Genomic DNA, 22,226 nt, shown 5'->3' with positions numbered 1-22,226 from the left:
CACCATCATCACCACCATCATCACCATCATCACCATCATCATCATCACCATCATCACCATCATGGCCATCATCATAATTACTATCATTATTATTTAACAATTCCTACTATGAAGTAGCTTCTGTAAAATGGGTAAAAAACAGGGATGTGTTATCATATTTAAACCCCAAAACTGATCCTTTCAAGATGCAAATCAGACCCCCTATTCCTAGGCCCTCATATTAGCTAAATTATTTTATTGATTTCCCAGTTTCCTTATGATGTGAATCAAAATTTCTGACTTGCTGTTTCAGGCTTCTCCCACTCTCTCTGTGTCAGCCACTCTGGTTCTCTTTAAGTTCCTGGAAACCCCCTTGCTTCCTCCCACCTCAAGGTCCCCACACCTGCTGCTGCTGTGTGTGCAAGGCTCTCTCCCTTTCTGGCTCTTAGTCCCTGAGTTCTCTGTCTGAGCTGTGCTCAAGCTCTCGAAGCTTTTATCTCCCTAGCTGACTACTGCCCTGCCTGGACTCTCAGAATACATACTCATTTCTTCACTGCACCTTTCCTACAGCTGATTTTCTTGATTTGTTGATACTTTAATATCTATTTCCCTCCCTGAATCCTCAACTCCATGAGGGTAGAAAATACAAATGTCTCCTCTTGTTAAACATTTTAAGCACCTTGTTGGGTACCCCATCTTTTCTTTAGAACCCCAGCAGCACTGCACTATTTAGGCCTTAATATGTACTGAATGAATGAGGCAAAGTTTACTATCCATACGATTTTTTATTTTTTGGCCATGCCGCACAGCATGTGGACTCTTAGTTCCCTGACAAGGGATTGAACCCGTGCCCCCTGCAGTGGAAGCATGGAGTCTTAACCACTGGACTCCCAGGGAAGTCCCCCACTATCCATACTTTTAAAATGAAGGAGTTTAGAAAGGTTAAGTAACTTGCCCAAATCGCACAGCTGATAAATGTTAGAGCCAGGATTTTTACTCAAGCAGTGTAAAGCATTAAGGTCTTCAGGCAACCCTCACACAAAAAAGCATTGCCTGCCTCAGGCCTATACTGTCCCCTTTTCTTGATAAACCGGAGACCACAGGAAGTACTTTTCTCAGACTTGTCTTAAACATCTGTTTCTTATATAGCCCCAAACCACAGGATGTGGGGATCTATTTGCCCTGGGCTTACTTACCTTGGGTCATCTTTTCTGTGAACTAAGAATAGGGAATGATGGAACTCCCCTGCTGGCCCAGTGATTAAGAATCAGACCATGCAATGCAGGGGATGTGGGTTCAATTTCAGGTCAGGGAACTAAGATCCCACAAGTCATGGACAAACTAAGCCTGCATGCCAAAATGAGAGAGACCATGGGGCACACTGAAGATCCTGCATGCCGCAACCACGGCCAGACGCAGCCAAATAACTAAATAAATACTAAAAAAAAAAAAAAAAAAAAAATTGGTGAACTAAGCTCTCAAATGCACTTCTCTAGATAGTAGACTCTCTGTTCTGGAAACTGACAACAATGACCTAATCTTATTAGAACTGCATTTCCTGCTTTTCAGTCCCCATCCTTGTGAACACATCACATCTCTCATAACTGTTGGGGGTCTAGCACAGTGTGAATTTTAGACTTTCTCCCCTGCTGTAGTGGAAATGAAGGTTTTTCTTTCCCCACCTGTTTGTCTGGTGAGTTCACTCTAGGACAGTGATTCTCAAGATGTGACGCTGGACTAGACCCATCTACATTCCCCAGAAACTTGTTGGAAATGTGAGTTCTTGGGCCCCATTCTACCTACTGCACCAGAGACTTTGCAGGAGGGGCGGGCAATCTGTGTCTTCACAAGCCCTCTGGGTGATTCTGGTGGAGGCTAAAATTTGAGAACCATTGACTGGCAGACAGTTTAAACCCCGTCCCATCTTCCCTCCGGAGAAGGCAATGGCAACCCACTCCAGTACTCTTGCCTGGAAAATCCCATGGACGGAGGAGCCTGGTAGGCTGCAGTCCATGGGGTCGCACAGAGTCGGACACAACTGAAGCAACTTAGCAGCAGAGAGAGTGTGGAGAAAAGGGGACTCTTCTACACTGTCGATGAGAGTATAAATTGGTGCAGCCACTATAGAAAATAGTAGGGAGGTTCCTTAAAAAACTAAAAATAGAACTACCATGTGATCCAGCAATCCCACTCCTGGACATATATCTGGAAAAAAACGAAAACCCTAATTCCAAAAGATATATGCAACTCAGTATTCACTGCAGCACTATTTACAGTAGCCAAGACAGGGAACCAACCTAAGTGTCCATCAACAGATGAATGGATAAAGAAAACGCAGTACACATATACAACGGAATATTAGCCATGAAAAACAAAGAAAAATGCCATTGGCAGCAACATAGATGGACCTAGAATTATCATCGTAAGTGAAGTGAGGCAGAAAAGACAAATATCATATGATATCACTTATCTCTAAAAAATAGTACAAATGAATTATTTACAAAACAGAAACAGACCTAGAAAATAAACCTGTGGTTACCAAAGGGGAGCATGGGAGGAGGGATAAATTAGGGGTTTGGGATGAGCAAATACACACCACTATATATAGACTAGATAAACAGCAAGGATGTACTGCATAGCACAGGGAGCTATATTCAATATCTTGTAATAAAATATAATGGAAAAGAATAGAAAAAGGAATATATATATATATATATATATATATATATTCTGTAAGATGTTATGTGTGTGTTTGTGTGCTCAGTCATGTCTGACTCTTTGTGACCCCATGGATGGCAGCCGGCCAGGCTCCTCAGTCCGTGGAATTTTCCAAGCAAGAATACTGGAACGAGTTGCCATTTCCTACTCCAAGGGAACATCCCAACCCAGGGATTGAACCTGAGTCTCGTATGTCCCCTCCATGGCAGGTGTATTCTTTACCCCTGAGCCATCAGGAAAGCTAAAAATATTATGGGAACATCTGAACAAACTTGTTGGCCAACAGATATTTTTATATATATATATATATGGCTTCCCTGGTAGCTCAGCGGGTAAAGAATCTGCCTGCAGTGCAGGAGACCCTGGTTTGATTTCTGGGTTGGAAAGATCCCCCTGGAGAAGGGATAGGCTACCCATTCCGGTATTCATGGGCTCCCCTGGTGGTTCAGATGGTAAAGAATCCACCTGCAATGCAGGAGACCTGGGTTTGATCCCCGAGTTGGGAAGATCCCCTGAAGGAAGGCATGGCAACCACTCCAGTATTTCTGCCTGGAGAATCCCCATGGATAGAGGAGCCTGGAGGGCTATAGTCCATGGGGTTGCAGAGTCGGACGTGACTGTATCTACAAGGCAGCTCACAGGATATGGCTCAAAATATTACCTAGAGCCCTTGAGAGGAACTAAAGGTCCGTGACTTTGCTTACTATTACTGCTTTGTCCTGTCAGACTGCTTTTGTTTCTGCATTTTCTCACTTTTCTGATTAAACTTATTCTTTGGCTAAAGTTTTTCCACAGACCAAAGGCAGGCAGAGGACATGGAGGGGGGAGGACCACAGGGTCCTGCTCCATTGCAGCACCATTACCTCCCTCCACTGGAATGGAAGCTCCATTCCAGGGTTTTTACCCATTTCCTTCATCCTTGTTTCCACACGGCCTAGAATAGCGCCACCTCAGTTCAGTTCAGTTCAGTCGCTCAGTCCTGTCCGACTCTTTGCGACCCCATGAATTGCAGCACGCCAGGCCTCCCTGTCTGTCACCAACTCCCGGAGTTCACTCAGACTCACGTCCATCGAGTCAGTGATGCCATGCAGCCATCTCATCCTCTGTCGTCCCCTTCTCCTCCTGCACCCAATCCCTCCCAGCATCAGAGTCTTTTCCAATGAGTCAACTCTTCGCATGAGGTGGCCAAAGTACTGGAGTTTCAGCTTTAGCATCATTCCTTCCAAAGAAATCCCAGGGCTGATCTCCTTCAGAATGGACTGGTTGGATCTCTGTGCAGTCCAAGGGACTCTCAAGAGTCTTCTCCAACACCACAGTTCAAAAGTTCCACCTACCTGGTGTTCAATAAATGTGTGTGTGTGCTCAGTTGCTCAGTTGTGTCCAACACTTTGTGGCTCCATGGGCCACAGCCCGCCAGGCTCCTCTGTCCATGGAATTTTCCAGGCAAGAATACCGGAGTGGGTTACCATTTCCTTCTCCAAGGGATCTTCCCAACCCAGGGATGGATCCCACGTCTCCTGCACCTCCTGCATTGGCAGGTGGATTCTTTAGCACTGTGCCACCTGGGAAGGCCATTCAATAAATAATTGCTGAATAGACAAGCGATCATTGCAGAGTAAGGCTAGGACTTCCAGCAATGGACACAGGTTTTGAAACAGAGAAGTTTTATTTTAAAAAGACCTGTGGCTGGGGAGGCTTTTGGCCCCAGGAAGTAAAGCCAGGCACCTGTTTATGACAAGGGAGCAGAGGGCAAGGCAACAGAGGGTCAGGATGATCCTACACGTGACCAGATATTCCTCCAACCTGAGGCTTCTTAGCAATCATGACCCGATCTCCTGCTTGGGGCTTCTGGAAGGCACAGGGATGGCTATTTGTCCAAGAACATTAAGAAGTCGGGAAGTGAAGATCAGGGAACATGGTGAAGATGGAACGGTTCGTTCATCTCACGCTAACATCCTCCTGCAGTCATAGCTGGGTCCTAGGCCAAGTGAGATGCTTTTTACTTTCCTGAAGGTGGAGGGTGTAGGCACAAACAAGGGCCGTGGGGTACGTGGATAGAAATCCCATCATATGTGTACATATGTGTATGGATAAACACATGCATGCTGGCATGCATTCGTGAAATATCTCCTACATTCCCCATGGAACATAACTGCAGCTGTTGATAAGATTTCAAGGTACCAGAGGCCAGTTTTTGAGCACTAATTACAGGTCACAACCATGGAGAGCATGTTCCATTTATTACCTATGTGATAGGAATTAGGGTCATATCCCCATTTTGTCTGTAAGGAATTGAGGCTCTCAGATCGGGTAGTTCTCATAAGGGGAATCAAGCTTTGAGGCTGCACTACCTACCTTCAGGGCCTACACCCTCAGAACAGCTTCCCTGTGGAGGCTTGGCCCCTCCATTTCAGTCTTTCTTGAATGATAGGGCATGGTTACCTATAGGATGAGGTGGCAGAGGAAACCGTAGACCCAGTCCTATCTACGCAGCAACTCTAAATAGACCACAGGTGAAAGCTCTCTGCTCCCTGGGCATTTACGACCTACCTGAGTGGGCCTGGGACCCTGTCATAGAAACCAACTTCTCTGTCCTGTAATAATTACTCTGAATAATCACCACCAGAGTGCCACCCACCCTGAATTCTCCACTTAGAGAGTGGCAAATTACAACCTCTAAGCCATTTCTTGTTTATGCAGAATTAAGTTTTATTGGAAACACACCCACATCTATTCATTGATGGGTGCTCTATAGCTGCTTGAAGGCTGTGACTACAGAGATGAGTAATTGCTACTAAGACTGTTTGGCCAGCGTAGCCTCAAGTATTTATCATTATGCCCTTTAGGGATAGTTTACCAAGCCCTACGCTACTGCGTAATTTCCAAGGCTGGCGGAAGAGAAGAATGAGCCAATATTTTTGAGCACTTACTATTTATTTAGCCTTTAAAAATTCCTAAGAGAGTTTTTATTTCTTTTACTTAAAGTAAAAGTAACATTGCTATTCAGATAAAGCTCAATGTTGAAAATTCAAATTTAAAAAATCTGAGATTATATCTATATCTATCTATATGTGTGTATTTATATAAAATTACTACCATCTGAATTTTCACAATGCAGAGTTAAATATCACTAACATTTGTTGAACAGCATTCCAGGCACACAGAGACATTGTATTTGTGTGTATGTATGTGTAAATTTATTAGGCTTCCCTAGTAGCTCAGATCAGAGAAGGCGATGGCACCCCACTCCAGTACTCTTGCCTGGAAAATCCCATGGATAGAGGAGCCTGGTAGGCTGCAGTCCATGGGGTTGTGAAGAGTTGGACACGACTGAGCGACTTCACTTTCACTTTTCACTTTCATGCATTGGAGAAGGAAATGGCAACCCACTCCAGTGTTCTTGCCTGGAGAATCCCAGGGACAGGGGAACCTGGTGGGCTGCTGTCTATGGGGTCGCACAGAGTCGGACACGACTGAAGCAACTTAGCAGCAGTAGCTCAGATGGTAAAGAATACACCTGCAATGCAGGAGACCCAGGGTTTGATCCCTGGGTCGGGAAGACCCCCTGGAGAAGGAAATGGCAACCCACTCCAGTACTCTTGCCTGGAGAATTCCATGGACGGAGGAGCCTGGTGGGCTACAGTCCATGGGATCGCAAGGAGTTGGACACGACTGCATGACTAACTTTCACTTTCTATGTGTAGATTTATATGTGTGTGTGTATTTAGACAAATAAGATCATGCTACACATGAGCTTTTGTAACCTGCTTTTCACATTTAATAATGTATTACAAAACTCTATGTGAATAAGAAATCAAATCAGTCAATCCTAAAGGAAAACAACACTGAATATTCATTGGAGGGACTGATGCTGAAGCTGAAGTTCTAATACTTTGGCACCTGATACGAAGAGCTGATTCACTGGAAAAGGTTCTGATGCTGGGCAAGACTGAAGACAAAAGAAGAAGCAGGCAGCAGAAGAGGAGATGGTGAGATAGCATCACCAACTCAGTGGACACGAATTTGAGCAAACTCCTGGAGATAGTGAAGGGCAGGGTAGCCTGGCCTGTGGCAGTCCATGAGGTTGCAAAGAGTCAAGCACGACTTAGCAACTAAACAATAAGACTAAACAATAACGACAACATATGGGAATGGATATAGATACAAATACAGTAAATAAAAGCAGAAGAAAGCAATTACTAAAACAAAGAACATTTTAACAAACTAGAAAAGAGAAGAATGATAGTGTTGGTAATCTCATATATTCATTTAACAAGTATTTACTGAGTGCCTACTATGTGCCAGACTGAGATTACGACACAGAGAAATACATCTGCACTTCAGCCCAATTACTTTATAGTCCAATGTGGGATACACATGCTTATTCTAATAACCCCGTATTAAATCAGCTATATGATGAAAATGTATCATGTACTATGTATGATTAACAGTCTAACTGGAGAAGAGATTAGAGCTCAGGGTTGAAGTATGAGTAGGCATACTGAGCTTGTTTTTTGATGTGTTTTTCTTTTGAATTTTAATGTTTTGATAAACTGGGGCCTTGCTGGCACTAGAAAGGATTGCTCCACCCAGGGTAACAGATTCCTAGAATTAGCAAACAATTCAGCCTAAAGCTTGCCTTTCATATGCAAACCAAGCAATCTGAAGCTCAATTCCTCCTTTCTGGGCTCTCACCTGTCAGGCCTCTGTTCCTCTGCTCTAACCACTCTAAGGCCAGGTACCAGGTGACCAGGGACAATCGCTAGCCACAGAGAATGTGGAAACTTCAAACTAGCCTATCCTAAACCTGCTTAGCCTGCTTCCCATACCTTGCTTGTTCCTTCCTAGTGAAGAGAAAGTCGCTCAGTCGTGTCTGATTCTTTGCGACCCCCTGGACTATACAGTCCGTGGAATTCTCCAGGCCAGAATACTGTGGCGGGTAGCCTTCCCTTCTCCAAGGGACCTTCCCAACCCAGGGATTGAACCCAGGTCTCCTGCATTGCAGGCGGATTCCTTACCAGCTGAGCCACTAGGGAAGCCCAAGAATACTGGAGTGGGTAGCCTATCCCTTCTCTAGCGGATCTTCCCCACCCAGGAATGAAACGGGGTCTTCTGCATTGCAGGCAGATTCTTTACCAACTGAGCTATCAGGGAAGCCCATGCCTTCCTAAGGAAACCCCAAAAAATGTTGTTTTTCTTTCCACTTTTACAGTCTTTAATGAATTTGTTACAATATTGCTTCTATTTATGTGTTTGGGCTTTTTGGCATCAAGGCATGTAGTATCTTAGCTTCAAACCAGGGATCAAAGTCACGCTCCCTGCATTGGAAGGCAGGGAGATGGTCACCTTGCTGGGCATATCGAGAGTAGAGCAGTGGCTGGCTTCTTGGTACTCACTGTGTAATATACTGCAATAAATGATGTGGTCAGGAAGTAACCAGGGGTTCCCAGAGCAAGAAGAGGGGAACTTGATCCAGAAGCAGAAGGAGAAAGAGGATCAAAGAACATCTCACAGACAAAAAGACATCAGGTCCACAGGTCTTCAGGTCCTAGCTCATCTCATTCAGGACTTCTCCCCCGCCCCGTCTGAGCCATGCTGTGCTTCTTTCTGCCTTTCTCTGTATTTTCTGTTCCTAATCCTGAGGAAGTGAGTCAATAGAAGAATAAGAGGAAGAAGAAAGAGGAGGAGAAGGAAGAGGCTGAGACTTGTCCATGTTAGTATAAATTTTGGCACAACATTCACAAAGAAGACAATGATTTTCATTCTCATTTTCAGTTGAAGACTTGAGGTCTGACTTACTCAGGATCACCTGCATGAGCAACAAAAGAGATGATCTATGAACTATCTATCTCCATCTTCATCTCCATCTGTGTATCTATATCTATGTTATTGTTGTTGAGGCCCTAAGTCATGTCCAACTCTTGGCAACCTTGACCCCATGGACTGTAGCCCGCCAGGCTTCTCTGTCCATGGGACTTCCTAGGCAAGAATACTGGAGTGGGTTGCCATTTCCTTCTCCAGGAGATCTTCCTGACCCAGGGATCTGTGTCTCCAGCATTGGCAGGTGAATTCTTTCCCTCTAAGCCACCAGGGAACCCCATTTATATCTATGTGTGTGTGTGTGTTAAGTCACTTCAGTCATGTCTGACTCTTTGCGACCATATGGACTGAATTCTGCCAGGCTCCTCTGTCCATGGGGTTCTCCAGGAAAGAAGAGTGGAGTGGGTTGCCATACCCTCCTCCAGACGGGATCTTCCTGACCCAGGAATTGAACCTGCGTTTCTTACATCTCCTGCATTGACAGGTGGGTTCTATACCACTAGCACCACCTGTGTCTATATTGAAACAGGATAGCCAATTGGTGTCAGTTACAGTTCAAGTCCAAAGGCAGAAGAAGACCAGTGTTTCAGCTAGAGGACTGTCAGGTAGAGAGCAGATTCTCTTTCTTGCTCAGCTTTCTGTTCAATTCTTTCCTTCTGTGGGTTGGTTAAAGCTCATCCATTTTGGAGAAGGCAATCTTCCTTCCTGAGTCTACCAATACAAAAGCTAACCTCACTTGGACACACCCTCACAGACACAGCTAGAATAATGGTTAACCAAATATCTGGGCATCCCAGCACCTGATCAAGCTGACATATAAAATGAACCATCTCAGAGGTTGAACTATGGACCCAGGCCAAATCCAGTACCCATCAGATTTTGTAATAAAGTTTTATTGTAACACAGCTGTGCACATTGGATATATTTTATGACCGTTTTTGCACTTATAATGGTGGAGTTGAATAGTTCCAACAGAGACTACATGGCCTGAAGAGACTTAAATATTTACTATTGGGCCCTTTATAGATAAAGTTGCAGACCCTTGCCAGAAAGTGCCTCTGTTCTCTCTTCTAACGGTTGGAATTTCTGAAACTGGGAAAACCAACTGCCATTGTCCCAGGTTATTGTATATTACACGGCAGTCTCCTTCCCTATCTTTAACTCAAAGCCAGTTTGGGCTGAAACAGTACTAGCTACACCCTCCAAGCTAGAGTGCCTATTGTAGGTCAGATATTTTAAGGGCAGCCTCACTCTTCTCCACCACATTCTTGCCCTTTTCCCTCCCCTTTTCATTTTACATCAGAATATAGCCAATTCACCAACTCAATTCAGTTCACTGGGGTATAGCATCACTTAGTCAATGGACGTGAGCTTGAGCAAGCTCCAGGAGATGGTGATGGACTGGGAAGCCTGGTGTGCTGCAGTCCATGGGGTGGCAGAGAGTCAGACGCGACTGAACAACTGAACAACAAAATAGCCAATTCACAATGTTGGCAGTTTCAGATGCAGAGCTGAGTGACTCAGCCATACATATACATGTATCCATTCTCCCCCAAACTCCTCTCCCATCCAGCTGCCACATAACATTCAGCAGAGTTCTCTGTGCTACACAGTAGGTCCTTGTTGGCTATCCATTTTAAATATAGCACTGTGTACAAGTCCATCTCACACTCCCTAACTATCCTTTCCCCTCATCCATAAGTTGAAGGGAACCATACATTCATTCTCTAAGTCTGCAAGTCCCCTTCTGTTTTGCAAATAAGTTCATCTGTACCATTTCTTTTTAGATTCCACATATAAGGGATATCATAAGATATTTTTCTTTCTCTTTCTGAATTACCTCATTCAGTATGACAACCTCTAGTTCCATGCATGTTGCTGCAAATGGCATTATTTCATTCTTTTAATGACTGAGTAATATTCCATTGTATATAGTAACTGTATGTTCTTTATCCATCCCTCTGTTGATGGACCTTTAGGTTGCTTCCATGTCTTGGCTATTGGAAATAGTGCTTCAGTGAACATTGGGGTGCATGTATCCTTTCGGATTACATTTTTCTCTGGATATATGTCCAGGAGTGAGACTGCACGATCATATGGTAGCTCTAGTTTTAGTTTTTCTTTCTTTCTTTTTTTAAGTTTTTTAAGGAACGGCCATACTGTTCTTCATAGTAGCTGTACCAATTTACATTCCCACCAACAATGTAGGCATGTTCCCTTCTCTCCATACCGTCTCCAGCATTTACTGTTCATGGATTTTTTTAATGATAGCCATTTTGAATGGTGTGAGGTGATATCTCACTGTAGTTTTGAATTGCCTTTCTCTAATAATTAGCAATGTTGAACATTAGACTGTCAACAACTGTAACATCAGCTACTGCTTTAATTGAAAAATAAACAATACCCTTTCTCTTTCCTTCTATAGGCCAAGTATAGGACTGAGGATTTCAATTCCAAAGAAGCCAGCAACTTGCTGTGATGGTAACAGGGTAATATTGGGGAATGGGTTTCTCAAATTCATTCAAGGGAAATTCAGACAACTTGAACGTGATTCTATAGGGGGAACTATTGACATGTACACCCCGTTATATTTAAAACATATAACCAACAAAAATCTCCTTGAGCACAAGGAACTCTGCTCAACATTCTGTAAAAACCTAAATGAGAAAAGAATTTGGAAAATCATATATATATATATATAAAACTGAATCACTTTGCTGTACAAGTGAAACTAACATAACTTTATCAACTGTGCTCCAGTATTTGGCAAAACTAATACAATTATGTAAAGTTTAAAAATAGAATAAAATTAAAAAAAATAAAATAAAAATTAAAAAAAAAATAAAGTGAAGAACAATTAAACAGGTAAAGAAGTAAATAAAAACAAAAATACTTTGGGTTGGAGAATATAATGCTGAACGTATAAAGATCTCTTAAGGTCCCAAGGCTCTTTTAGTATTATTTATTGTCTCAGAATTTAGAGGAAACCAGTTGGGCTATGTTCAAAGGATTAATATACAGAAGGTGATGAGAATTGAAAGGTGAAAACAGGCACAGTGTGTTCAGAGAACTAAAAGGATTTCAGTGTACTGAAACACCCCGCAAGCAGTGGAGAGCAGTGACAAGCTATTTGCATTTACACAGGGCAAGAGAAACAAAAGCATTAAATATCTGTGATGTATCAAGGATGTCCAGGCAAATTAGATCATCTTAGTCATGCTCCAACAAGAATGTAAAATGAGAATTAGCCCTTATTTTAAAAATGATGACTCTGATAATATATTACAAAATTGTATTAGTATAATAAGAATATTAATTATATGTGCTAAACTCTTAGTCTGTGCCAGACAACAGGCAAAGTTATTTACAAATATTTTCTCATTCAGTTGGCCCATAAGGGAGCCAATTCACTAGGACAGGGGTCAGAAAACTGTAACCCATGGCACAAATCCCACCTATGAGCTAAAGATGGTTTTTACATTATTATGTAATTTTATTTAAAAAAGGAGATTTCATGAAATGTGAAAATTATATGAAATTCAAATCTTAGTGTCCATAAATAAAATTGATTGGAACACAGTCACGTTCATTCATTTCCATGTGGTCTATGGCTGTTTCAGCACCACAGTGACAGAGCTGGATTGTAACAGAGACAATATGGCCCACAAAAGCCAAAAATGTTTACTGTCTCCAGTCTTTTAGAGAAAAAGTTTGCTGACTCGGGCTCTAGGAGATGGGCAGGCATTCTTCCTAGACCCATTTTACTGGTGGTAGAGTTTCAGAGAATTCTCTCTCTGGCTAGCTTTACACAGCCAGGATACAGGAGAGCCAGGGCTAAAAGCTAGTCCTCTGATTTCAGACACTGCGTGTGTAAATGAGACTCCACACTGCCTCCAACCAGCCGCTCCTTCCCAAATCTGGATTTACAGGAAACCCCAAAACTTCCCTGGAGTTTCAGAGATCAGGTAAGTCAATAGATAAACTGACACTCCTGCATAAATAAAAGTAGAATATACAAATAGACAACTCACACATGATCAATAATGGTTAGACGAAAAATATATATAAGCCACTTGTAATAAAATAAAAGTGCCATTAAAGACAGACATCATGTTTAAAATCATAAAGTTGAGATACAGGAAATATTTGTAAAATGCATTGCTGTTGAGGGTATAGTTTTCAAGATCCTCATTTACATATTTGGTGGAAATATAAACTGGGACAAAGTTTCTGGAAATTAACCTGGCAGCATTATTCAAACTTCCCTCATGCCCTGATAAAACTGGAGAGTTTCCTTTATTTAGTTGCTTTTATTTAGTAACTCCACCTCCAATCCATCTTAGGGACTTTCCTGGTAGTCCAAGGGTTAAGACTTCACTTTCCAGTGTAGGGGTGAGGGTTTGATCCCTGGTCGGGAAGCCAAAGTCTCACATGCCTCCTGGCCAGTAAACCAAAACATAAACCAGAAGCAATGTTGTAATGAACTCAATCAAGACTTAAAAAAAAAAGAGTCCATCAGATAAATCCTATGAGATGCAAAGGAAGGGCATTGTTCACATGTATCATGGTACACTGTTCATAAAATTGGCAGAGGGGATAGAAGTCTATCAATAGGTAAGTAAATTTACTGGCATATCACATTATTTAGCCATACTAGCCATTTTTTAAAAATCATGTTTTTGAAGAATACTTTATATATGGATTTTATTCTGAGTGAGATCAGAAGCCACAGAGAGATTTGACAGAGAAGGAACCTGCTTGGACTTAATATTTAATGATCTCTCCACCACATAAAGAATAACTCAGAGGAAGGGTCAGATGACCGACAAGAAGGCTACTGCAGGGAACCCCTGGCTATTCAGTGGTTAAGACTACACACTTCCGCTCCAGGGGGCATGGATTCGAGCCCTGGTCAGGGAACTAAGCTCCCTCATGCTGTGTGGCACTGCCAAAAAAAGAAAGAAAAAAAGGATACTGCAATACTCTAGATGAGAAATGATGCTGCTTTAGGCCAGTGTGTTTATGGTAAAAAGAAGAATTCATCGAGATATTTTTCAAAAACAGAGATGACAAGACTTGCTGACTTGTTACTGCATGTAACTGGTGAGAGCAGAAGTCAAGGATGATTCTAGGGTTTTTGACCTGAGCAACAGGACAAATAGAGTACCTATTTACCAAGATGGGGAAGCCGGCATCGGAGGAGGTTTGGGACGAGATAAATAAATAAGAGTTTGGTTTGGATAGATAAATCTCCAAATATTAATAATCATTATGGCAAGTAAATGTGATTCTGTAATTTTTTCTAAGATTTTTTTATGTGGATCATTTTTAAAGTCTTCATTGAATTTGTTACACCACTGTTTCTGTTACATGCTTTGGTCTTTTGGCCGCGAGGCATGGGGGATCATGGCTCCCCAACTGGGGATCAAACCCACACCAATGCATTGGAAGGCAAAGGCCCAACCACTGGGCCACCAGGGAAGTCTCGCTTTTGTGATTTTGAATGTCAGTGATCTATGACAAGTTATTAAAGGACCGGAATTATACCATATTTTAATGACATTTTTCTAATTGTACTTATTGTTAAAATTATAAAATAATGCATTCATTAGAGAAAATGTGTAAAAATATATACACAAAGAAAATTAAAATTGCTTATAATTCTCCCTCTCACAGATAACCACTGTTCTCTGTTGACTTTAGATCACAGATTTCATGCTATACTCTTGAAGCATGGTCCTCAGTCACTATCAAAGGGGAGTTTCTTAGCTATCCTGAGCTATAAAGCAACTTCCTTTGGTAGCTTCTCCAACAGGATATGTTTCCATCTCCAAAATCAGATGAAAGGACCCCTCTGGAGGAACTTACATCGTTTAGTTTCTGAGCTTCAATTTCAACAGAATGTTCATATTATAACAGAGGCCTTCCTGAGATGCTGTGCTGCAGAGTGGCTCAGTAGCTCAGTGCCCCCGTGTCCTGTAATGCTATCGGAGACATCGCAAGGGGGAGTTAAAAACAGCTTCAGAGGGAGACCACAGAGGGCCAGCTTACGTCTCCCAAAATCCAATGTCAGAAAAAACAACGAATGAGTTGATGACTGCCAAAAAGGTATTAAACACAGCTCAGACACATGTAAAAGTAAATTCTTGAAAAGGAAGATCGGCAGATTATGGAGAAATATGGAGAATATATAAAACTTAAACTCCTCCCATCAGGTCATAAGTATACGTAAGAACCTTCTGTGGTCAGACCTGAACAAGAAGCTGAAGTAAGTCTTGCCTGCTCACTGTCGTGAGAAAGCTGTCTTGTACGTCTAATCCTCAGGCAGACATAAAGTCTCCTCCTTTTTTCTGATAGTTTTCTGATAGTTTGTTTGCAGAGAGGGAAGGGCCATTTCTTAAGTTCTTAGGCACTGGCATTACAGTAGAGGCACTTGAGCTACAAGATTAAATAGCCTGAGGTTTTGCTCTGTAAGTCATTAACCTTTCAAGTCTCAGTTTTCTTATCTGTAAAACAGATTTAATAAAAACCTACAACACTGTTGCATTCTTAAAAAGTACTCCATAAGGGTAGCCATTTGTGTATGTGTGTGTGATTGTCAAAGTATTCAAGGTTAGAGAAATCATCCCAATGTCAGATGAGGAAAATGAGATGCAGAAAGTTCAATGGCAAGCCCGAGGTCACAGAACTAAGCTTGAGGTTCAGACTCAATGAGCCCCGAGTCCTTGGGATTATTTCCCAGTAGCCAAGCAGGACTCAGATTAGGAGGAAGAAAATGGTGCTCTCCTTATGGAGAAGGGCCTTACAGAAGAAACAGTTGGTTTTCTTGTGCTGGATTTTCTTCTATTGGACTCTCATAACCAAGAAAGATTATCTCTTTTCTGAACTTTAATAGGTAACTTCAGAGCCTCTGGTCTTGTCCTCTCCTTTGCAGACTATTCATTTACGCCTATAACATTCCCCAGTTTAAAAATCCTTCGTGGCTTCCCACCTCATAGGAAATGGACTCCAAATGCCTGTCACCAACTGGCAGTAACCTAATTTTCTAACCTTCAACTGTCCTGCTTTCCAGCCAATCTGAACAACTGCGAATCCCTGTGCACGTCCAGGGCCTTCCGGCGCTGCATCTCTGCCCTCCCCTGACAATACAACAATCATTTTCTACTCTGTGGTCTTTACTTTTTAAATGAATATCCCTCCCGTGGTAGAGCAGGAGCTCTTTGAGGAAGGACCCACTTATAATTCATCTGCTTCTAGGGATCCTTCTAATAACTCCCAACAGCAAAGAAGAGGATGACGATATAGTAGAAAACTTAATAAATATTTGCTGGAAAAACAAGACATAAATAATAATAGTAGTAACAATAATCACTAAGAGTTTTTAAGTGTCTTTAACTATGTCCCTGACACTTCTAAATCAAGGATCCTCAATCTCTAGGATCTAATGCCTGATGATGTGAGGTGGAGCTGATGTAATAATAGAAATAAAGTGTACAAAAAATGTAATGCATTTGAATCATGCCCAAACCCTAACCCCCAGTCCATGGAAAAAACTGTCTTGCATCAAACTGCTCCCTGGTGCCAAAAGGTTTGGGGACCACTGATTAAAACGCTTACCACGCATGACTCATTTAATCCTCATGACCTCTGTGATGGGAGCTTTAGACATAACTCTCAAGAATCCCCCCATCCTGACATTCACACCCTGTATAATCCCCTCCCTTGAGTGTGAGCTGGGCAGGGAGACTTAACTCCTGTTGTAGAGAATACACAAAAGTGATGCTATGTCACCTCTGAGGTTAGGTTACAAACAACTAGGGCACCTGTCTGGTTGGCACTCTTTTTTCTCTTGTCCTCTCACTTGGTGTCTTTGATGAACCAGGCTGGCATGTTGTGAGCTGCTTATACAGAGATTCATGTGGCAAGGGACCAAGGGAAGTTCCTGGCCAACAGCCCAGAGACCTGTAACTCAGATCCAACAACCCTCAAGGAATTAAATCCTGACAGTACCCTCTTGAGTGAGTCTGGAGGTTGACTACCTCTAGCCTTAAAATAACTGGAGCTCCTACTCACACTTTGATGAGAACCTTTGAGTGGCCCAGAAGCAGGACACCCAGGAACACCATGCCTAGATTCTTGACCAACAGAAACCATGAGATGACGCATGCGTGCACACTAAGTCACTTCAGTCGTGTCCAGCTCTTTGTGACCCTATGGACTTTAGCCCTCCAGGCTCCTCTGTCCATGAGATTCTCCAGGCAAGAATACTGAAGTGGCTTGCCATGTGTTTCTCCAGGGGAATCTCCTGGACCCAGGGATCAAACCCACATCTGCTACATCTCCTGCCTTGGCAGGTGGGTTCTTTACCACAAGTGCCACCTGGGAAGCCCCTATGAGATGATGATAAATGCTGTCTTTTCAAACCACTAAGCTTTGGGCTAACTTGTTACATAGCAATAGGTAGCTAATACAACCACTTAGGTACTCTTACTATCCCATTTTATGGTTGAGTAAACCAAGGCCTGCGAATGGCTCAGGAATTTCATATAAACTATGAAGCTAGGAAGCAGCAGTGCCAGGATATGAACACAGGCAATCAGTCTCCATAATCTTTACTCTTGACCATGATGATATAAGAATAACAGGGGATGAATGGGGGAATAAACAGGTGGATGGTTTGCTCCCTTCCCTCATTGAAGTGGCCTGTTCCTCTCCCCTGAGAGAGAGCTCACTACTGAGAGAGAGCTCATCATCAAATGGCACTATCAGCCCCTGACAGAGTGTATTACTAAAAAGTAGCCCCTGCAAGAGTGTCTAGTCTTGGTGAAGGAGGTGTTTGTGTGGGAGGGATGAGAACAATGCATGGAAACAGACTGCATGTGTTGAGGAACAATGCAATTACGCAACAGCTGTGAGTTTAGAGAAGGCTCCTAACAGATATATCACCTTATCAAGTCTCGTATGTTATAGGTAACAATTTTATTTCTCTTGAAGACTGTAACATCGTCAAGTGAAGTATTTGGTGTTATTAATTTTTGTATTCCCAGTGCTTCTAAAGAGGGTGTCACCTTTTGAGGAATGAATGAGTGAATAAGTCAAGGGAAAATATGAATGAATGGATGGATGGACAGATGATGGATGGATGGATATATAGAATGAATTTATGATGATTAGCATATGGATTACTAAACCATGAGCTTCTTTAATATCTAATTCAAATATAAAATCATTATGCAAAAGCCAAAACTTTCCCTTTACTCTAAAACAACCAGAAGAAGGGGAAAAGGAAACTAACATATATTGAGCACCTATCTATTCAGGACAGGAAATCACCCCTAAGCTTTGGATTCCAAACACTTTGGGGCCACCTGAGAGCATGAGAGAGGCATTAAAATAACACAAACTCAGTCATTAGCAATTCAAATATTGGTGCGGCAGGTATATACTATACAAGATGACCGGTGGTGGTAACAGTGATCTCTGGCAGGCATCATTAGCCTTCTCTGGATAGTGACTAACTCCAGGCACTATTCCGTGCCCCTCACTTGTATTAACCCAGTCATACCTCACAGCAACCTTGTTTTATGAATTTTAAAGTTGAGGAAATACAATGCACAGAGGGGTTAAAGAAGTAAGTCAAAGTAACACAAGCCAGTGAGGGGCCGAGGCAAGACCTAAACCCTAGCAATTGGGATTTAAACTCCATAGTCTTTATTTTTCTTTACTGAAGTATAGTTCATTTACAATGTTGTGTTGCTGCTGCTGCTGCTGCTGCTAAGTCACCTCAGTAGTGTCCGACTCTGTGCGACACCATAGACAGCAGCCCACCAGGCTCTGCCATCCCTGGGATTTTCCAGGCAAGAACACTGGAGTGGGTTGCCATTTCCTTCTCCATTGTGTGAAACTGAAAAGTGAAAGTGAAGTCGCTTAGTCTCGACCGACTCCGTAGCGACCCCATGGACTGCAGCCCACCAGGCTCCTCCATCCATGGGATTTTCTAGGCAAGAGTACTGGAGTGGCTTGCCATTGCCTTCTCTGAATGTTGTGTTAGTTTCAAGTATACAACAAGGGATTCAGTTATACCTTGTTGCCATTGTTGTTTGGTCGCAAAGTCATACCCAGCTCTTGGTAACCCCATGGACTGTTGCCTGCCAGGATTCTCTGTCCATGGGATTTTCCAGGCAAGAATATTGGAGAATGTTGCCATATATATATATATATATATATATATTCTTTTTTATATTCTTTCCCATTATAGATTATTATAAGATACTGAGTAGTTCCCTGTGCTATACAGTAGGTCCTAGGAATCTATACTTTTGAATACAACCTGATACCATTTATCATTAATAGGAATACGGGAAGGAGACTGTATGTAGGACAGTTCAGTTCAGTCGCTCAGTCGTATCCGACTCTTTGCGACCCCATGGACAGCAGCACACCAGGCTTCCCTGTCCATTATCAACTCCAGGAGCTTGCTCAAACTCATGCCCATTGAGCCAGTGATGCCATCCAACCATCTCATCCTCTGTCGTAGGACAATGGAACACAAATGAAATAACTGACACCTGCTATTCAACCTCAGTGAATGAGTAGGGGTGATGGGGAACTGGAACGCTCAAGCCTCATCTGGAACGGCAGTTCCTGTCCATCTTCTGCTGCTGGCAGCCTGCAGAGGAGATGTTTCCAGACATCTTGCTTTTCCAGAGTTGAGGGGAAATTTCCAGGTTTTAAAATGTTGAGGCGGCACCAGCCACACAGAGCACACCTGCAGACCCGGAGCACCTGCACGCTGCCCACGTGCCACCATCCTCAGGTCTCAGGCCATGAGCCCTCCACTTCATCAGGCAACCCTTCCAATTCTGATTGTGGGATCTCTTCCTGAACCTGAGTTAAAATCTGCCCCATCCAGTCTCCATCCCCTGAAAGAGCCTCCCACTTCTATAATCGCTGAGAGATTAATCTCTCTTCCTTCTGTCAGCCACATATTTTGATCATTGGGATGACTTCTGAGCTGACATAAATCTTATCCCATCTAACAGGGATGATAAAGCATGTACCATATTCACAGGCAGATTAGAGCAGCAGACAGTCACTGCCTCTAGGGCAGCCTCCCCTGGCCCCAGGCCTCCCCCAAGGCAGGCACAGAGGCTCACAGCCACAAACTCCCCCCAGAGGCTCCCAACCCCATCACTGGGTCAGATGTCTCAACCTTATCTTCTTTCCCTTCTCACCTGAGTCCAGGTGATTCTCAGATTAACTCACTGAAATTAGGGCAAACTGGTGATACCCTTATTATGATCTGAATCAAGAAAAGTCTCAAAAGAAACACTCATAATGGTTATCTCCTACTAAGAGATAAGATTGATGGGCAAGTTTTCTTTTTCAATTCCTAATTTTTCTAAAAGGCCTTCCCTGGAGACTTAGTGATGAAGAATCTGTCTGCCAATGCAGGAGATATGGGTTTGATTCCTGGGTTGGAAAGATCCCCTGGAGAAGAAAATGGCAACCCACTCCAGTATTCTTGCCTGGGAAATCTCATGGACAGAAGAGCCTGGTGAGCTACGGTCCCATGGAGTCACAAAGAGTCTGACATGACTTAGTGACTAAACGACACAATTTTTCTAAAAGAATATTTTACTTTTTATATCATAAAAGTAAAATATTATTTCAAATGTCTGATTTTAAAATAACTATAAAATATATTTCTTGCTCTGGACCAGCAGTCCTCATGCTTGAACTTGCCCCAGAATCATCTAGAGGACTTGTTATAGCTCAGATTTCTGGGACTCGTTCCTAGAGTTTCTGAATCAGCAGGTCTGGGGAGGTGCCCAGAAGCTGTTTCTAGCAAGCTCCTGGTAAATGCTAAGGTTGCAGGTCCAGGAACCACATTCGAGAATCACTGTTCTAGAACATTCTGAACAGATTTAAAGTTAGGTAGGGTACTGTCTGTTTCTGCCAGACACTTTAGTTCAGAATTGGAGGCCCAAGAGCTTTTCTTCTACAGGGCTCCAGGCAACATGCTCCAGGGACATCTCTCCCCTCCTTCACTGCCCACCAGCACCATTTCATATTCAGGAAGAACTGGGCAAGGATGTGTGTTGCAACCCCATCTCCCTGCCAGCCATCTCCACCTTCCCAGAGCAGAGCGGGAGGACACTCTGATGTAATTCTCACTTCTACTCAATGTGCAATTTCACTGGAACTTTCAGATTCTCATCATGTGGTCATTCCCTCGTCAAACATCAACCTGCCCCAGCCGGTGGCCTATACCTGCAGGGGCTCATGCTATCAGAAAGACAGAGAATCCAGTGGCCGGCTACAGAGCACCCCAGGTCCAAGGCTGTGGGTGGGACACAAGGTACAGGCTCCCAGGGAGGAGACGGCTTGAACCTGAGTACAGCCTTCATAGAGCCACTCCATTCAGCCCTGCCAGGAGTCAGAGCATGGTTTCATAGGTTCATTCCTGAGAAATATACTGGTCCTACCAGCCTTCTAGTAGGGAAGAATTATAACATTATCACACACTGTAAAGAGACATACAGCACAGTGGTTAAGCATGCAGACACTTAAGTCACAACTGCATAAATTCAAATACCCAGCTCTAGTATGTGATCCTTGTGTGACCCTGAACATGTCCCTTAGCTTCCCTCAACCTTTGCTTCTTCCTCTGTAAAATGGGTATAATAACCCTGCCATCTTAATAGAGAACTTTGAAGATTAAGGGGCTTCCCAGGTGGTGCTCATGGTAAAGAACCTGCCCTGCAAATGCAGGAGATGGAAGAGATGTGGATTTAATCCCTGAGTCAAGAAGATCCCCTGGAGAAGGGCATGGCAACACACTCCAGTATTCTTGCCTGAAGAATTCCCATAGAGAGAGGAACCTGGCAGACTATAGTCCACAAGGTCACAGAGAGTTGGACACGACTGAAGTGCCTTAGTATGAGCACACATGAAGATTAAATGAGATCCTCTGGACAGGTCACTTAGAATAGTACCATAGTACTTGGGAGGCACTCAGGAAATGCTAGCTACCACTTTTCAAAATAAAGACATAATATTAAATAACATGTACAAGGGAAGCACTTATAATCAAGTATTTGTTGTTATTGTTTAGTTGCTAAGTTGTGTCTAACTCTTGCGATCCCATGGACTGTTGCCCACTGGGCTCCTTTGTCCATGGCGTTTCCCAGGCAAGAATACTGGAGTAGGTTGCCATTTCCTTCTCTAGGGGATCTTCCCAACCCAGGATCAAATCTACGTCTTCTATACTGGTAGGCGGATTCTTTACCACCGGGCCACCAGGGAAGCATAATCAAGTATATCTGTAAATATTGGGTTGGCAAAAAAGTTCATTCAGGTTTTTCTATAGCATCTTATGGAAAAAAACTGAATGAACTTTTTGGCCAAGCCAGTATTTTGTTCATTATGATTCAGGATAAAGAATAAAATGCCTCAAGTCAGTCTAGCTAAGTGAGCGTGGTGTGGAGAGTGAGAAGGAAATGTTTCAGTTAGCAACATATTTGAAGACGCAGGCATGATGAAAAGGAAAGGACTTGCGAGGGAGAGTTTTGCACGAGACCATGGTGGAGCTCCTAAGCGCGAGGGTCAGAGTTATCCACAGAAGGAATTGCACAAGCCTCTGGACTCAATAACTCTTGGGCATGAAACATCCCAAGCTGGGAATTCACACTACCTGTACTGACTGT

General features: G+C 43.0%; 1 protein-coding gene across 1 annotated transcript in view; it reads right to left on the bottom strand.

The window, feature by feature from the left end:
• The window catches only part of HS3ST4 (heparan sulfate-glucosamine 3-sulfotransferase 4), a 496,951-nt gene that overhangs the window by 151,100 nt on the left and 323,625 nt on the right, over positions 1-22,226 (bottom strand). The gene's annotated exons all lie outside the window — the stretch shown is intronic.

Source organism: Bubalus kerabau, chromosome 23 (genome assembly GCF_029407905.1).
Source record: "Bubalus kerabau isolate K-KA32 ecotype Philippines breed swamp buffalo chromosome 23, PCC_UOA_SB_1v2, whole genome shotgun sequence".
NCBI lineage: Eukaryota > Metazoa > Chordata > Mammalia > Artiodactyla > Bovidae > Bubalus > Bubalus kerabau.
The sequence above is the reverse complement of the archived record's forward strand: the minus strand, read 5'-3'. Positions and strand labels throughout refer to the sequence as shown.